Below are 17,950 nucleotides of genomic sequence, written 5' to 3' on the forward strand. Positions count from 1 at the left end.
GCATCATCTTCTAGACAGCACTAAGCAGGGCCCACCGTCTGGCTAAAGACGTTAAACCTAGCGCTCATGGGAGGCACCCCATAGTTTATCTTTTTATTTTGTTTTGTTTAGTTTGTTTTAAGTTAATCTTTTTATTTATCTTTAGTTTTGTTTCTTTTTACTTGTTTTCGTCCATCTCCCGGGTACACTCTTTCCTTAATTTAGACACATTGGGGAAAATGTGTCATTTAAGTTTAGGGGTATGGGCACACGTGATGTTTACACACATTTTGTCCCAATGTCATGTTATTTGTTTTGTGTGTTTGTTTGTTTATTTAAAAAATAAATAAAAAAATTATGCATGTTCATGTTTGGCCTAATTTTAAGTTAATCCAAAAGAATTGTGGCTTGAATTCATTAGTGAGCTTAAAATTTTGAACACATGATCTGATGAGAGACTTTGTTAGTTTGATTACTTGTTTAGGATAGTTGAAAAATCACATGTTTGATCTAATCACACAAGCACATTAGCACATAATTTGTGAGGTATGACATGAGGTTTGATATATGTGTTTCTATATCTTGGATTAAATTGGATGACTTATTAGATGGACACTTTGGCATATATAATAATAATAATAATAATAATAATAATAATAATAATAAAATGATCATTGATAGGCTTTTCATTGAGTAACTGGACCTTTTGCCTAAAAGCATTGAGTGTTCAAGTCAAAAGGTGAAAATTTTGGATCTGATCAATGTCATGGTTAGTTTGGTTTTGTAGCCTTTTTGACTCGAGTTAGTAGGTCCTTAGGGGTGTCTCTACACCTAATGCCCTAAAACCATCTGGTTTGGGAGTCATTGACTTAACACTCCTTACATGGGTCAATTAGAAAGCTTAAGGAAGCCAAACATTGCACAAAAAAAAAAAAAAAAAAAAAAAAAAGAGAAAAAGAAATATGCCATGGTTGTTCATTCTAATAGGGATTTCAGTGAATTTTGAGATATGGAGACAGTACACATTGGAAAGAATTGGAAGCCTTATAATTTTGTGCTAGTTCACCTTACATTGTTTTCAAACTCGTGATGTTTTAGCATGTCCTTTGTAAGTAATTGAACTTTGAGATTCCAATTCATTATGAAGATGGATTTCATCTTTTTAAGCTTGCTAATGAATGAAAATCATGATCTTGAAGTGATGCTTTAATTTTTGGAATAACATGAACTGTGCATGATGTTTGTGCGTAACATTTCTGAAAAACCCTCAAGAGACTTCACTCGTCCTCTAGGGAAATCCTAGAGGTTTAAAAGGCTTGTTGCGTGTGCTAAATGCAATCGTACATCCCACGAAAGATAGATTTATCTTTTTGTTCTTTGTTTTTCATTTTTTTTTTTAGTTTTGTATTGCTAAGGGACTAGTATTATGTAAGTTTGGGGGTGTGTTAAGTGCTAAAATATTCATACTTTTAGCCCTTAACTTACATATTTTAATCCTTTAGTTTGAGTTAATTATGTCATTTTAGCTCTTTATTGTGTTTTCCTTGATTTTGTAGGTCATTGGAAGAAAAAGAACCAATCTCAGAAGTTTTGGACTTAAAAAGAGCTATTTTGGAAACTGGAAGGCTTTGGTAGAGCGATCGATCGCAGGGGAGCTACAATCGAGCGCACTACAGGTGAGGATGGCAACATGCAAGGCAATCACAATCAAGCGCAAGCACCACGAGGATCGATCAAAGACCTGTGATCGAGCGCACCTGTGCGTGATGGCCAAGTCAACCGCCACCCTTAATAAGGAAAGAGTAACTTTTAGGGTTTTGTAGCTTAGTGCAAACTAGGGCTCAAACCCTACGATTTTTAGGGATTCTAGAGTATTCTTAAAGGCCTATAAATAAACCCTTAAGCTTCTAGAATAGATATACTTTACAATGAGAAGAATTGGAGCTCTTCAAGTTCAAGTTTTGAGTTTATTCTTTTTCTTTCTTTTATTTTATTTTATAAAGATGTTTAACATCAACTTCATGTGTAACTAATTTATTTAGTATGGCTAGATTGAAGCACTAGTTATGCTTAGTTGATATTCAATATTGGCGCCTTTGTGATGATCTTGTTGTGATATCTAAATTGATTAATTCCTGTTTTCATGAATTCCTCATATGTGTGTACCTAATCAACATGTGCATGTGGTATGGATTAGTTAGTTAAATCAATTTGGATGACCGAGTCCTGGGTTTAACATAAGTAACAAAAGATACCTACACTGGGTTCTTGGGTTAATCAACATGGGGAATCGGGAGTAGACACCCATGCCCTAAGCCTCATGTGTTTGTCGATTTCCACAGTTTTATGCTTTCTTAAATAACAACTTAATAGACACACATGCTAAATCCTTTAAGAAAGAAAAGAATTAGAGTAGACACCCATGCCTAATTCGTTGCTTAGGGAAATCAATTGCTTAAGGAGTAGACACCAATGCCCTTAAGTTGACAAACATCAGATGTTCATAACATGATCAAAATATTGGCATATTGATATATTAGCTAAATATAATTAGTGGTGGATATCAAAGCCCCACCTTTTTATCATTATCAACTCAAATCCAATCTTTGTTTTATTTTACTTTTGGAATAAATTTTAAGCAAAATTTAGCCATCCTCGTGGGAATGACCCCGTACTTGCACCCTATACTACTGTGTTGACCTCATGCACTTGTGGGTAAAACATCCAAGTATTTGCCTATTAATTTAGGTTGGTAATTGTGACAACATCATGGCATACCTCACAAATTATGTTCTAATGTGCTTGTGTGATCAGATCAAACATGTGATTTCTCAACTGTCCGAAGCAAGTAACCAAACTAACAAATTCTCTCATCAGATCATGTGTTCAAAATTTTAAGCTCACTGATGAAATCAAACCACAATTCTTTCAAATTAACCAAAATTTTAAGGCAAACATGAACATGCAAATTTTTTTTTGTGTGTAGACAACATGTGTTCCCACACTCGCAAACTTAAATGACACATTGTCCCCAATGTGTCTACAACTAGGAAAGAATGTACCTGGGAGATGGACAACATTGTCTTGGAAAGCATGGCTCATAGCACACCCCCAAACTTGACCCTTCAAAATAAAAGAAAAAAAATAAAAAATAAAAACACGAAAACAAGTAAAATGAAACAAAAAAAAAAAAAAAAACTAAAGTGAAATAAACAGAATAAGTGAAACACACAAAAATAAAATAACAAGATAAACTATGGGGTGCCTCCATGAGCGCTAAGTTTAACGTCTTCAACTAGACAATGGATCCCCTCTCAACGCTGTCCCGAAGAAGATGTTCCTAATGGTGGTGGCAAATGACTGAGAATGGACCACATCAGTTCTTGTAAGGCAGCTGATGTGGTATTTTTTGTATCCAAAAATATCAATTATAAAAATAACCACTCGAAATAGGATGAATCTTTGTAGGATACGGCTATAGAAAGGGTGTTGAACCTCAAGGACTGCGGGGGTTTTGTTATCAAATTAGAAAGATTAAAATTAACTTAATTAAAAAGATATTTGATTTGATTTTCTTTAAAACTAAAGTGCATGAAAATAAAAGAGATTTAAAATAAGAGAGAGAGTGTAGGGTATTGACTTCACCTCTATCCGCACAACATTGGTTAATCATAATTAATCCCAGAAATTCATTCTATGCATGTTATAAATAAACAAGAAACTACCTTACTAAAGAATAAGCATAATCTATCTTCAGTTGGCACGGATTGTCCACCTAACCACTAAGATGCGGTACGACCCGTCTTCCCTAGGTATAAATTATCAAATTCTTTAACAGGATATATATAATCAATGAATAAGTATAACCCATCTTCGATTCGCACGGACTGTCTACCTAAATTATACTAAACTAGGGTGTAGTACAATCCGTCTTCCCTAGGCATGGCCTATCAAATCCTATTGATTATATGTTAATTAAACCCATTATATAACCATCATCCTCATAATCACAGAAAACAGGAATGATTTGAGATCAATAAAAGTAAAATACTTTGTAAGACAAGAGAAGAATTTCACAAATATTGATTTTGGAATTTAAGAACAATTGCATTTAATAATTAAGAACATAATCAAAAGGTAGCAATTCTCATAGTTATACAATCAACATGCATAAATTGAAAATCTAGAAATTAAATACAATCAAACCATTATGCTTGGATAGGGCTACATCAACACCCCACGAAGGGGTTTAGCCGCTCATGATTTTCTACGCTCCAAAGACAAATTTCTGATTTCTAGCTCTAGGAAGCGGTGTGTATTTTTTTCTCAATGCTTAGAGGCTTATTTATAGGGATTAGGAGAACCCTAAAAGCCCTAGGAATCCTAGAAAAATCGTATTTTAGTCTCCCAGTCGGATTGGGAGACCTAGAAAAACTTTCCTTATCAATTTCGGACTCTCTTTACTCTCTGCCGCGAGTGTGCACTCGAGCGCACTCTAGCTGCGCTCGAGAGTACTGTAGCTACAGTAACACACTACAGTACTTTGCTACAGTACTCTGCTAAAGTAAAATTGCTACAATGAATCCGCTATAGTAAACTGCATTTTGAGCCCAAAATCAATGATTTTCTTGTGTCTTTATTAAACACCTGAAAACATAAAAACAAAACAAAATCAAACAAATAACAATGCTAAGGAATTAACATATGCAAATTAAGGGGCTTGAATGTGCAACATTCGACGCTTATCAGCAGCTAGTCTTTGGTCCATCAAGACTTTATCCTCCCTAGTCTCTCATCTTTGATCAGCTAATTCTCTCCGAAGGCCGGCCACTTCTTCACTGTACTACATGAAGAATGACCGAGGCCTCGTCCTCTATTGCTTTCGGCTCAGCTACGTGTTCATCTTCTGCCATCGACTCAGCCTCAAACTCTTCCGTGTCAGCTGCTGGTGCTTGAGGTACCCGAGGCATGTGGGAGCAGCATTTGTTCCATTGGCGAATGCCAAACTTTGGGGTAGAGGTGACTGGCTCATCTGCTATAGTGCCCTTGATGCCCTTTTTCCGAAGGATGTAAGTGATTAAGTAAGGAAAAGGCAAGCCCCTTGAGTGGGTGGGCTCAGCTCCTCTGATATGCACTCCATTCCAAAATTTGTGAATTTGGTTCCAAATGATATCAGGAATGGAACACTAGCCACCTTTATGAAAGGCGTAGAGTGTTTGGAGAAATTGGTCTCGCCTTTGAGTCTTGTACCCCAGGGGAAAGGCATTGCGGTGCAAAATAGAGTCCATAAACCAGAGCTGGGAAGGTAGCTTGGACCGGCTTCTGGCATTATGATGAGTGTCGGCATATTGCCCTTGACACATATCTTCAATGATTTCCGCCACATACAATCTGGGTGGTTGCTCTGCAAGTTGTGCTTCTTCTAGTTTCACTGGAGTGCAGCGGCAATGTCAGCCCTTGTCACTACAATAGCTCGGCCATGCATTGTGGAAGATAGGGCAGCCCTCCTGTTGCAATCATGAGATAGGTGTGCATAGAATTCGGTCACCAATATTCTGTATGTAGTGGAGGTGACTGGCTTGAATAGCTTCTTTAGCCCCCGGCGTTTGAACTCTTCGACTGCCCATTGAGTCCCCTCAAGGTGTTGGAAATCATCTCGGATGGCAAAAGTTGTTTCAAACAATCGCTCCCGCTCTTCAAAAGTGGGCAGGGGAGAAGTGGTTTGGGCATCAGAGCCCTAGGAGGATGAAGCTCGAGTTTTCGGCATGATGAGCTTGGTTCAGGAATTCTGTTGAACACTTGGTGTGCGATGGGACGACTGAGGTTTCGAAAGCATAGCAACAACTGCCCAAACCCCTGCAAAGCAGTGAAACTCCAACCACATAAAAAAATGTGGGTGGAAAAACATCCACAATTGGTGAAAAAAAAATTCAAAAACAATTGAGATGGGTTGGAATTGGAGTTGGGGTGGAAAGGGGTGAAGGGTGGAATGGGTGAGGGTGTTGTGAGGTGTGAAGTGGAGGTAGGTGGCTGGAGAGGAAAACCGTGTTGTGGAGGTGCAGTGGTGGTGGTGGTGGAAAACCAATGGAGGTGCGTGGAGAGTAGGGATACCCGGTGGAGTTTAGTTGCAAGTGCTTGGGAGGTGTATGGCATAGGGGAGAAATGATGGAGGGGTGGGGGAAAAGTGACCTAAAATAGGTAACATGATCTGTTGCCCGAGTGCACTCGATCGCACGCATGGTGTGCTCGATCGCACTCGTACAGTGGTGTGCATGTGTGGGTGAGGTGCGCTCGAGCGCACGCAAGGTGTGCTCGATCGCACTGGCAGAATGCAACATAATCAAAAGTTGAGAACTAGGCTCGATCGCACACAGGTTGTGGTCAATTGCAGTGACAGAATGTAAAAATTATTATTATTATTATTATTATTATTATTTGAATATAAAAATGTAAAATGTACAGCAACTTACTGAAATAAAAAGAAAACACAAAAGAGAAGTAAGAATATTATAAGTATTACATAAAATTGTGTAAAGTGAAGAAATTGACACAATAGAAAGGAAATTAAGAGATAGAGAAGTGTACCACCTTTAGTGGCCTCAGTACCACTGTTCTGAGTAGATGCGCTTGAGCTCCTGGATTGCTTAAACGCTTCTACTAGTAGCTTCAGTGCTACTAGTTTGGGGAGAGGCACTTGAACTCCACTGACTGTGGCTCAAGTGCACTTGGTGGTGTAGGGACAGGACTTACTTTTGAAGTATAGGTCAACAATTTCCGTCCCACATAGAACTCCTTCTTGACAAGCTTCTTATAATGATAAGCCTTGGGTCTTTTCTTGTGGAGCTTGGTATCGTCATTTGCTTTATACCTCAATTCATCTAGTTCTTGTAGCTGCAGCTTCCTCTTAGCACTTAGATATGGTGGAAAGGTTTCAAGGGGGTGCTTTGCTTCAATGATGTCCTCAGTAACATCTTCATAGATTGGTCTAATGTTTTGCCTTTTGAACTTGTGAGTAAGGGAGGTCTTCACTGGGTCTTTATGTGGTTCTTGCAAAACTGGCTCACTAACACCTTGGATCATACAAATGTCAAAACATTCTAAACTATCTTGAGGTAATTTCAATGCATCGAATATTTTGAACTCTATTGTCTTACCATTCACCTTCATACTCACAGTACCTTTTTCACACCTATTATAGTATCAACAGTTCTCATAAAGGGTCTTCCTAAGATAATAGGTAAAGGTGATGGCATAGGAGATTCTTCCACATCCAATACAATGAAATTAGCAGGTAAAATGAATGTACCTACCTTTACCAAAACATCCTCAAGTATACCTCTTGGTCTTTTAATGCTTCTGTCTGCCAATTGTAAGGTGATCGAGGTTGGTTGAAGCTCCCCCAAACCCAGCTTTTCATATACAGTGTAAGGCAACAAATTAACCCCTGCTCCCAGATCTAGCAATGCATGCTCAAAAAGATGGTCTCCTATCATGCAAGGAATGGTAAAACTACCCTGATCTGTTACCTTTGGTGGTAATTTTCTTAACAAAACTGCACTTACCTCCTCTATTAAGGCCACTGTCTCATGCTCCTGAAACTTCCTTTTATTAGTACAACAATCCTTTAAAAATTTAGCATATGAAGGAATTTGTTTAATTGTATCTAAAAAAGGAATGTTAATCTCCACTTTCCTCAAGGTTTCAAAAAATATCAATGAGTTGTTTTTCTTTCATTGGCTTTACTAACCTTTGAGGGAAGGGCAGTGCATTTACCTTCTCCATTTTACTTACCTTGGAAGTTGAGGCTTCATCTGGGGATGCTTGAGGTGTCTCTTCAGTTCCTATGACCTTGCCATTTCTGAGAATTGTGTTAAGTGCTAAAATATTCATATTTTTAGCCTTTAACTTACATGTTTTAATCCTTTAGTTTTAGTTAATTAGGCCATTTTAGTTCTTTTAGGTGTTTTCTTTGATTTAGTAGGTCATTGGAAGAAAAGAAGCAATCCTAGAAGTTTTGAACTTAAAAACTAAAAAGAGCAATTTCGGATTTTGGAAGGCTTTGGTATAGCGATTGATCACAGGGGATCTGCGATCGAGCACACTATAGGCGAGGATGGCACATTACAAGGCAACCACGATCGAGCGCAAGTACAAGGAGGATCGATCGCAAACCTGTGATCGATCGCACATGGGCTGCGATCAAGCGCACGCGTGCGCGATGGCCAAGACACCCGCCAGCCTTATTAAGGAAAGAGCAGTTTCTAGGGTTTTGTAGCTTAGTGCGAACTAGGACTCAATCTCTACGATTTTTATGGGTTCTAGAGTATTCCAAAAGGCCTATAAATAGACTTTTAAGCCTCTAGAATAGACACACTTTGCATGGAGAAGAATTGGAGCTCTTCAAGTTCAAGTTTTGGGATTATTCTTTTCCTTTCTTTTCTTTTATTTTATGAAGATGTTTAACATCAACTCTATGTGTAACCAATTTATTTAGTAGGGCTAGATTGAAGCCCTAGTTATGTTTAGTTGATATTTAATATTGGCGCCCTTGTGATGATCATGTTGTGATATCTAAATTGATTAATGCCTGTTTTCATGAATTCCTCATATGTGTGTGCCTGATCAACATGTGATGTGGTATGGACTAGTTAGTTAAATCCATTTGGATGACTGAGTCATGGGTTTAACATAAGTAACTAAAGATATCCACACCGAATTCTTGGGTTAATCAACATAAGGAACCGAGAGTAGACACCCATGCCCTAGGACTTATGTGTTTGTCGATTTCCACAGTTTTATGCTTTCTTAAAGAACAAATTAGTAAACACCCATGCTAAATCCTTTAAGAAAGAAAAGAATTAGAGTAGACACCCATACCTAATTCGTTGCTTAGGAAAATCAATAGCTCAAGGAGTAGACACCAATGCCCTTAGGTTGACAAACATTAGATGTTCATAACATGATCAAAACATTGGCATATTGATATATTAGCTAAATATAATTAGTGGTGGATATCAAAGCCCTACCTTTTTATCATTATCAAGTTAAAACCAATCTTTGTTTATTTTACTTTTGGAATTGATTTTAAGCAAAATTTAGCAATCCTCGTGGGAATGACCCTATATTTGCACACTATGCTACTGTGTTGACCTTGTGCACTTGCGGGTAAAACATCCAATTATTTGCCTAGTAATTTAGGTAAGTAATTGTGAACAACAAACTGTTACTACTTTCAGTTGGTGGTGACCCCCTGGATTGGGTATTGTTTGGGATGGAAATTCACCCTGCTTTCTTTCACTCAGCTCTTTTGCCATTTGCCCCATTTGTACTTCCAGTCTTTGGATAGCTTGCTTGGTCCTTTGAATGGACTGCTTGGCATTGGTTTGTTGTTGTGCAATCACAAATTGATGTAGAATACTCTCTAGGTCATTCTTCTTCGGCTCTTGAACTGGTAAGACTGCTTGTTGGGGACTCCTCTACTGTCCTTGAGGGTTTAGTGAATTCCGATTGTTACTCCATGAGAAATTGGGGTGGTTGCGCCTCCCTAGATTGTAGGTGTAGGAGTATGGATTGTTCTTGAGGGGGTAATTGTTTTATCCCACATAATTCGCCTCTTCTTGATCTGCAAATGGAGATAAAGGACACGTCTCAGTGGTGTGATCAAAATGAGAACATATAGTACATACCTGGATTGGTGTGTCTTGTTGAATACGTGAGATATTCTGAGCAAGTCATAGGTTTGGCAATCATATCCAGTTTTCTTTCCACAGCAGCCATCTGATTTGGAGATCCACCATTGAGGTTCACTTCATACATGCCTTTACTTTTTACTCCTTGCCTACCTTTAGAGAGGAATTGTTGGAATACTCACTTAGTGTTTCGAAGAGCTCCATGGCTTCCTTACTGCTCTTTTCCATAAGTGCTCCTCCACAAGCTGAATCATCCATCCCTTTGTTAGTATCATCTAACCCTTCATAAAAAATTTGTACCTGATCATCTTGAAGGATGTGATGTGGGCACTTCAGAAGTAATGCATTGAAGTGGTCCCATGCCTCGAAGAAAAGATCTCCATCTCTTTGTTGGAACATTTGGAGTTCCCTTTTAAGTTGAATTGTCTTTTGAGCTGGGAAAAACTTCTTCAGGAACTTGGTGGCTAATTCCTCCCAGGTATGGATAGAATCTGCAGGCAAAGAATTATACCACAATTTAGCATTATCTTTCAAAGAAAAAGGAAAAAAGACTAATCTGAGTCTCTTCGGAGTTAGGCCTTGGATGTGCTGCAACTTGCATAGATGAAAGAGCTCCTTAAGATGCAAGTTAGGATCCTCAATAGCTGTGCTTCTGAAGTGAGTCAATGCATTGAGTATCTGAGGAGAGATATAATAATTGCCTTCCACCTCCGGTTGATATGCTATGCATTATGGCTGATTGAGGTTCGTTGGGATGAAAGCTTGTTTCATCGGTCTTCGCACAGGGGGTGGATTTGCCTCTAGTGGTCTTGGCACTATTGGTGGGTTCTCTTGCAAATCTTCCATTGTTTCCTTAACTTCTTCCCTTCTTCTTTGTCTCTAGGTCTTTGTCGAATTGTCCACTCAATTTCGGGATTGAGTGAGATTGACAACCTTGCATAAGAAGAATTTTCCCTAGTGGTCACAGCAGCTTCAGTAGTACTGTGCGAAAGTCCTCTGGAATTGTGCTCAATTGCAAGTTAGTGAGTGCCCTCGATTGCACTCGGCTGCCGCTCAATCATAATAACAGAATGCTGATGCCGCAAAACTAAAACAAAACAGGAAACAAAAAAATTAAAAAAAATTAAAAATATTTTTGATTTTTGGTAAAAACGAAATTAAAAATTAAAAATTAAAATAACACAACTAAAGGAAAATAATTCTAAACAAAATTTGCCACAATCCCCGGCAACGGCGCCAAAAACTTGTTGTGCAAATATCTACCAAAATTAATATGCAAATAATTGTACGTTTTACCCGCAAGTGCATAAGGTCAACATAGTAGTATATGATGTAAGTACGGGATCATTCCCACGAAAATTGCTAAATTTTGCTTAAAATAAATTCCAAAAGTAAAACAAAACAAAGGTTACTTTTGAGTTGATAATAATAAGAAGGTTGGGCTTTGATATCCACCACTAATTATATTTAGATAATATAACAATATGCCAATGTTTTGATCATGTTATGTATATCTAATGTTTGTCAACCTAAGGGCATTGGTGTATACTCCTTCAGCTATAGATTTTCCTAAGCAACGTGTTAGGCATGGGTGTATACTCTAACTCTTATCTTTCTTCAAGGATTTAGCATGGGTGTATACTAAGTTGTTCTTTAAGAAAGCATGATTCTGTGGAAATCGACAAACACATGAGGCCTAGGGCATGGGTGTATACTCCTGGATCCCCATGTTGATTAACCCAAGAATCCGGTGTGAATTTCTTTTGTTACTTTTATTAAACCCAGGACTTGGTCATCCAAATTTGTTTAACTAACTAGTCCATTCCACATGCATATGTTGATCAGGCACACACATATGAGGAATTCATGAAAGCAGGCATTAATCAAGTTAAATATCACAACATGATCATATCAAAGGTGCCAATATTGAATATTAACTAAAAATAACTAGTGCTTCAATCTAGCCCTACTAAATAAATTAGTTACACATAAGTTTGATGTTAAACATCTTCATAAAATAAAAAGAAAGGAAAAAAATAAACCCGAAACTTGAACTTGAAGAGCACCAATTCTTCTCCTTGGAAATTATGTCTACTCTAGAGGTTTAAGGCTCTATTTATAAGCCTTAGGAGTACTCTAGAAACTCTAAAAATCATAGGGTTTGAGCCCTAGTTCGAACAAAATTACAAAACCCTAGAAATTACATTTTCCATATCAAGGCTGGCAGCTCACTTGCTCATCACGCACTGGTGCGCTCGATCGCAACCCGTGTGCAATCGATCGTAGGACTGCGATCGATCCTCTTGTGCTAGGCGCTCGATCACAGGTGCCTTGCACCTTGTGGTTTGCGCCTGTAGTGCGCTCAATTGCAGCTCCCCTACAATCGATCGCACTACCAGAGCCTCCAATACTCTTCAAAATCGCTCTTTAAGTCCGAAACTTCTGAGATTGCTTTCTTTTCTTCCAAAGACCTTCAAAAACAAAGAGAACACATAAAAGAACTAAAATGGCATAAATTAACCAAGACTAAAGGATTAACACATGTAAGTTAAGGGCTAAAATATGAATATTTTGGCACTTAATAGTGGGTATTTGGCACAACAATTTTTTGCGCCATTGCCAGGGATTGTGTTAAATTATGTCTAGAAATTTTTTTCCTTTAGTTTAATTTATTTTCTTTTATTTATTTTTAATTTTGCTTTCTTTTCTATGTTTTGTTTATTTTTGTTTTATTTTGTTTGTTTTATGTTTCTATCTTTTGTTTAATTTTTATGTTCTGTTTTTCGTTTCTACAAAGTCTACAAATCTGATTTAATTTTCAGTAGTGCGATCGAGCGCAGTCTCACTGCGATCGAGTGCACTGCTGCTTGTGAGCCCTATATGCTTATGTTTTACGATGGTACACTCAAGTGCCCATTCCAGGGAGATCGAACGCAGTTGTGAGATCTAGCGCAAGTGCACTGCGATCGAGCGCCCAGCCAGATAGCAGTACTAAAGCTACTGATTTCAATTTTGCTTTTGTTTTTCATTTTTATTTTTTTTTTATTTTTTTTTTCTTTTATTTTGCCTTTTGGTTTATGTTTCTGTTTTTAAAGTCTGATAGTTTTTATTATTTAATTTTGTGGTTTTAATTTTTCTCTTTTTTTTCCACAACTTTTAGCTACCATGCAGCAGTGCGATTGAGCGCACCTCCATCTAGCAGTACTGAAGCTGTTGTATAGTCTAGTTGAAGGTGTTAAACTTAGCGTTCATGGGAGGCACCCCATAGTTTATCCTGTTATTTTTCTATTTGTTTTTCAATTTATTTTTGTCTTTAGTTTTATTTTTGTTTCCTTTTTATTTGTTTAGTGTTTTATTTTGTAGGGACAAGTGTGCTTTAGTTCAAGTTTGGGGGAGTGCTATGAGCCATGCTATTCCAAACAATTTCATCTATATCCAAGGTAAATTCTTTCCATGTTATAGACGCATTGGGGACAATGTATAATTTAAGTTTGGAGGTAATGTGTAATTTAAGTTTATGGGAGACACTTTACACACACTTTGTCCTAGTTTTATTTTATTTTTATTTTTTGTGAAAGGAAAAAAAAATTGCCCCAGTTTTATTTTATTTTTATTTTTGTTGTTAGTGAAAAGAGAAAAAAAAAATGCATAATCATGTTTGTCCTAAAAATTGTGAATTGATTTCATTACTGGGCTTAAAATTTTGAACACATGATCTGATAATTGAGTTTTTCAGTTCGGTTACTCGTAGGACAGTTGAGAATTCACATGTTTGATCTGAACTTACACAAGCACATTAGCACATTATTTGTGGGGTATGACATGAAATCTGATGTGTGTGTTTCTATGTCTTGGGTGAAACTTGATGATTTATTAGATGGATACTTTGATATATATATATATATATATATATATATATATGATCATTGATAAACTTTTCATTAAGTAACTGGATCTCTTACCTCAAAGCATTGAGTGTTCACGTCAAAATGTGAAGAATTTTGATTTGGTTAATGTCATGGTTAGGTTGGTTTCGTAGCCTTTTTTTTACTCGAGTTAGTAAGTCCTAGGGGTGTCTCTACACCTAATGCCCTAAAACCATCTGGTTTGGGAGTCATTGACTTAACTCTCGTTACATGGGTCAATTAGAAAGATTAAGGGAACCAAACATTGCACAACCTGATGAAGAAGAACAAGAAAAAAGAAAAAATAAATAAAAAATAAATAAAAAAGAAAAATAAAGATATGTTATTGTTGTTCATTCTAATAGGGATTTCAGTAAACTTTGAGATATTGAGAAATTGCACATTGGAAATAATTGGAAGCTTTATATTTATGTGCTAGTTTACTTTACATAGTTTTCGAACTGGTTAGTGATTAAATTTCAAAATTCCAATTCATTGTGAAGATGGAATTTGTCCTTTGAAGCTTGCTAATGAATGAAAATCATAGTTTTGAGTGATATATTAATTTTTTTAATAACATGAACTCTTGCATGATGTTTGTGGGAAACATTCCCGGAAAAACCTTCACGAGAATTCATTCGTCCTTAGAGGTTTAAAAAGCTTGTCGCATATGCTAAATACAATTGTACATCCCACAAAAGAAGGATTTATCTTTTTGTTTCCTGTTTTTCATGTAGTTTCTTATTGCTAAGGGACTAGCAATATGTAAGTTTGGGGGTGTGATAAGTGCTAAAATACATGTATTTTAGCCCCTTAATTTATATTTGTTAATTTCTTATTTTGTTAGTTTGTGCAATTTTATTTCCTTTTTGTATTTTCTTTGTTTTATAGGTCATGGAAGAAAAAAAGCGTTTCCGGAAAAGTTCCAAACTTAAAGGGCAAATTGGGAAGACCTATAAGATATGGTTAAGCTTAACCAATCATAATAGATGACCTATATGATGTGGTTAAGTTTAATCAAATAAAAGAAATGATTAAATCGGAATTTCTCAAATTGGAGTCAACATCGGATTGGATTCAAATTTGTATTCTGCATATGTCTCGGTATTTTGACCATAACTTTTAGCTCAAATATTCAATTGAGCTGATTCAAGTGGCATTGGAAACCTAACTCAAAATTATACAAATCATTGTGAAATAGTATTTTCCTAAATCTGACTTTCGCTATGCCAAAAGCACCCTGAAATATAGGAACGCAATTCTGGACGAATCCTATTCCGATTTGGACTTAGGTTTTCTTTATCGTAATTGGACTAGGACTTAAATATCCGAATTTCCTAGGATTACTAGGGCTTCTAGGACTCTCTTAAGGCCTATAAATATACCTCTTAGCTTTTAGGAAAAAGTGTGGAGAAAGAGGCACAAGCTCTGGAATGGAACTGAAGGCTAGATCAAGAAGAGTTTGACCTTTTCTTCTCATCTACCTTTTATTTTGTTATGTAGCTTATATTTTAATTGGGGCTAGATTGAAGCCCTAATCATGTCTTTTTAGGATTGCAATATTGGCGCCTTTGCTACAATTATATTTTGGTATATTTAACTTGATTAATTCTTGTTATCTTGAATTCCTCATATGTGTATGTCTAATCAACATATGCATGTGGTATAGACTAGTTAATTAAATCAATTTGGATGACCGAATCCTGGGTTTAATAAGATTAACAAAAGAAATCTACTACGAGTTCTTGGGTTAACCAACATGGGGAACCGGGAGTATACACCCATGCCCTAGGCCTCATGTGTTTGTCGATTTCTATAAATTTGTGCTTTCTTAAAGAACAACTTACTATACACCCATGCTAAATCTTTTAAGAAAGAAAAGAATTAGAGTATACACTGATGTGGTATTTTTGTGACCAAAAATATCAATTATAAAAATAACCACTCGCAATAGGACGAATCTTTGTAGGATACGACTATAGAGAGGGTGTCGAACCTCAGGGACTGTAGGAGTTTAATTATCAAAATTAAAATATCAAAGTTAACTTAATTTAAAAGAGAGTGATTTGTTTGTGTGAATTTAAAGTGCATAAAATAAACGGAAATAAAGGAAGTAAATATATGAGAGAGAGAGTAGGGTATTGATTTCACCACTATCCGCACATCAATGGTTAACCCTATTTAATTTTAGCAATTCTTTCTATGCATGTTATAATTTAAACAAGAAAACATATGAAAATAAATTCATGCAATCAACGGAATAGCATAACCCATCTTTGGTTGGCACGGATTGTCTACCTAAATTACACTAAACTAGGGTGTAGTACGATCCGTCTTTCCTAGGTATGGTCTATCTAACCCTATTGATTACATGCCAATTAAGAACTATTGTATAACCATCATTCTTATAATCACATAAAATAAGAATGATTTGAGGTCAATAATAGTAAAATAATTTCTAAGACAAGATAAGAATTTTACTATTATTGAATTTGAATTAAAAACAATTGCATTTGATATGAAGAACAGAAATCAATTGTAGCAATCCTCAAAGTTATACAATCAACATGCATAAATTGAAAAACTAGAAATTAAATACAATCAAACCATTGTGCTTGGAAAGGGTTACATCAATACCCCACAATTGGGTTTAGCCGCTCATGATCTTCTAAGCTTCACAGACAATTTACTGAAATTTTAACTCTAGAAAGCGGTGTGTCTGTTTACAATGTTTAGAGCCCTATTTATAGGGATTAGGAAAGCCCTAAAAACCCTAGAAATCCTCAAAAAACCGGAAGTCAGTCTCCCAGTCCAATTAGGAGACTAAAAACCAAATCCACGCTGGAAAAGGATTACTGTCGTGCAGTGCACTCCCGAGTGCGCTTGATCCGAGGTTTTGTGCGCTCGAGCTTAACTATTGTGCGCACGAGCGCATGCATGCACTCGATCCCTAGCCGCAAACGCTCGAGCGTAGGTGCGCTTGATCCTAGGAGTGCTGCGCTCGATCCTAAATCCAGAATGCTCAACCTTTTGCCCTTTTAAGCCCAATTTTCCATAGTTTCTCAAATAAGACCTGAAACAGAAAAACAAAACAAAATCAAACAAATAACAATGCTAAGGAATTAACATATGTAAATTAAGGGGCTTGAATGTGCAACATTCGGCGCTTATCACACCCCCCAACTTACATATTGCTAGTCCCTTAGCAATATAAAACAGAAAATAAAGTGAAAACTAAAAAAATAAATCCAGCTTTCGTGGGATGTACGGTTGCATTTAGCGTATGCAACATGCCTTTTAAACCCCTATGAGTTCCCTAGAGGACGAGTGAAGTCTCGTGAGGGTTTTCCAGGAATGAAACCCACAAACATTTTGTAACCATGTAGTTCCCAAGAATGCAATATCATGACCATCATGGTTCTCAGTCATTAACAGGCTTAATAAAACAAACACTATCTTCACAATTTCAGGAAATTACAACTTAGCTTCAATCATGACAATTATGAGATATTGCAAGATTCAACTAGTGTATGTAAACTCAACACATAGTCATGGGATTTCAAAACTAATCTCAATCATGCATGGATCAATACTCAAAATTCGTTTGACTCCCCATCGGATAAAACAACCAAGGCAAAAATTTCCTCTTTTTTTTTTTTTTTTTTTTTTTAATCACTTAGCTCCGTTAAGCTTTCTGATTGACCCATGTATTGAGCATTAGGTCAATGACTCCTAAACCAGATGGTTTTTGAGCATTAGGTGTAAAGACACCCCTAAGGACTTACTAACTCAAGTCAAAAAGGCTACAAAGCTAAGTTACTTTTTTTTTTTTTTTAATCAAACCAAACTTCTCACTTTTTGACGCGAACACTCACTGCTTAATGAGGCAAGATATCCGGTTACTTGGTGGAAGTTTAAAAATGACCTCTCTTTTTTTTCTTTTTTCTTTTTTTTTTTGAATTTATGCCAAGGTCATTTTCCCAATAAGTTGCCCAACTACACTCCGAATATTAAAACCAGACACTATTGATTCTAGATTTTATGCCCCATAGACTACATGCTAGTGTGCTTGTGAAAATCAAATTGAAGAAGTAATATTTCATACTGCCAATGAGAGTAACACAATTTTAATTCCTTAATCAAGTGATCATGTGTTGGTCATATTAAGCCCATCAATGAATTTCAAATCACAACAGGAAAATCAATTGCATGCTCAGAACTAACATGTATGCCCACACCCCCCAACTTAAAATGCACAATGTCCTCAGTGTGTGGAAAAAAATAGTAAAGCAGGGCAAGGAATAAAAGTACCTAACCTACCATTACTGTGCAGAAGAAGATGCCCCTGAATTAGGTGGTAGCCGTGCTAAAATGGCG

The 17,950-nt window shown here is 36.7% G+C and overlaps 1 pseudogene; it reads left to right on the top strand.

Annotated features, from left to right (window-relative positions):
• LOC132162946 (uncharacterized) overlaps positions 1-17,950 on the top strand; it is a 150,986-nt pseudogene that overhangs the window by 100,589 nt on the left and 32,447 nt on the right.

The sequence above is a fragment of the Corylus avellana genome, chromosome ca10 (genome assembly GCF_901000735.1).
Source record: "Corylus avellana chromosome ca10, CavTom2PMs-1.0".
NCBI lineage: Eukaryota > Viridiplantae > Streptophyta > Magnoliopsida > Fagales > Betulaceae > Corylus > Corylus avellana.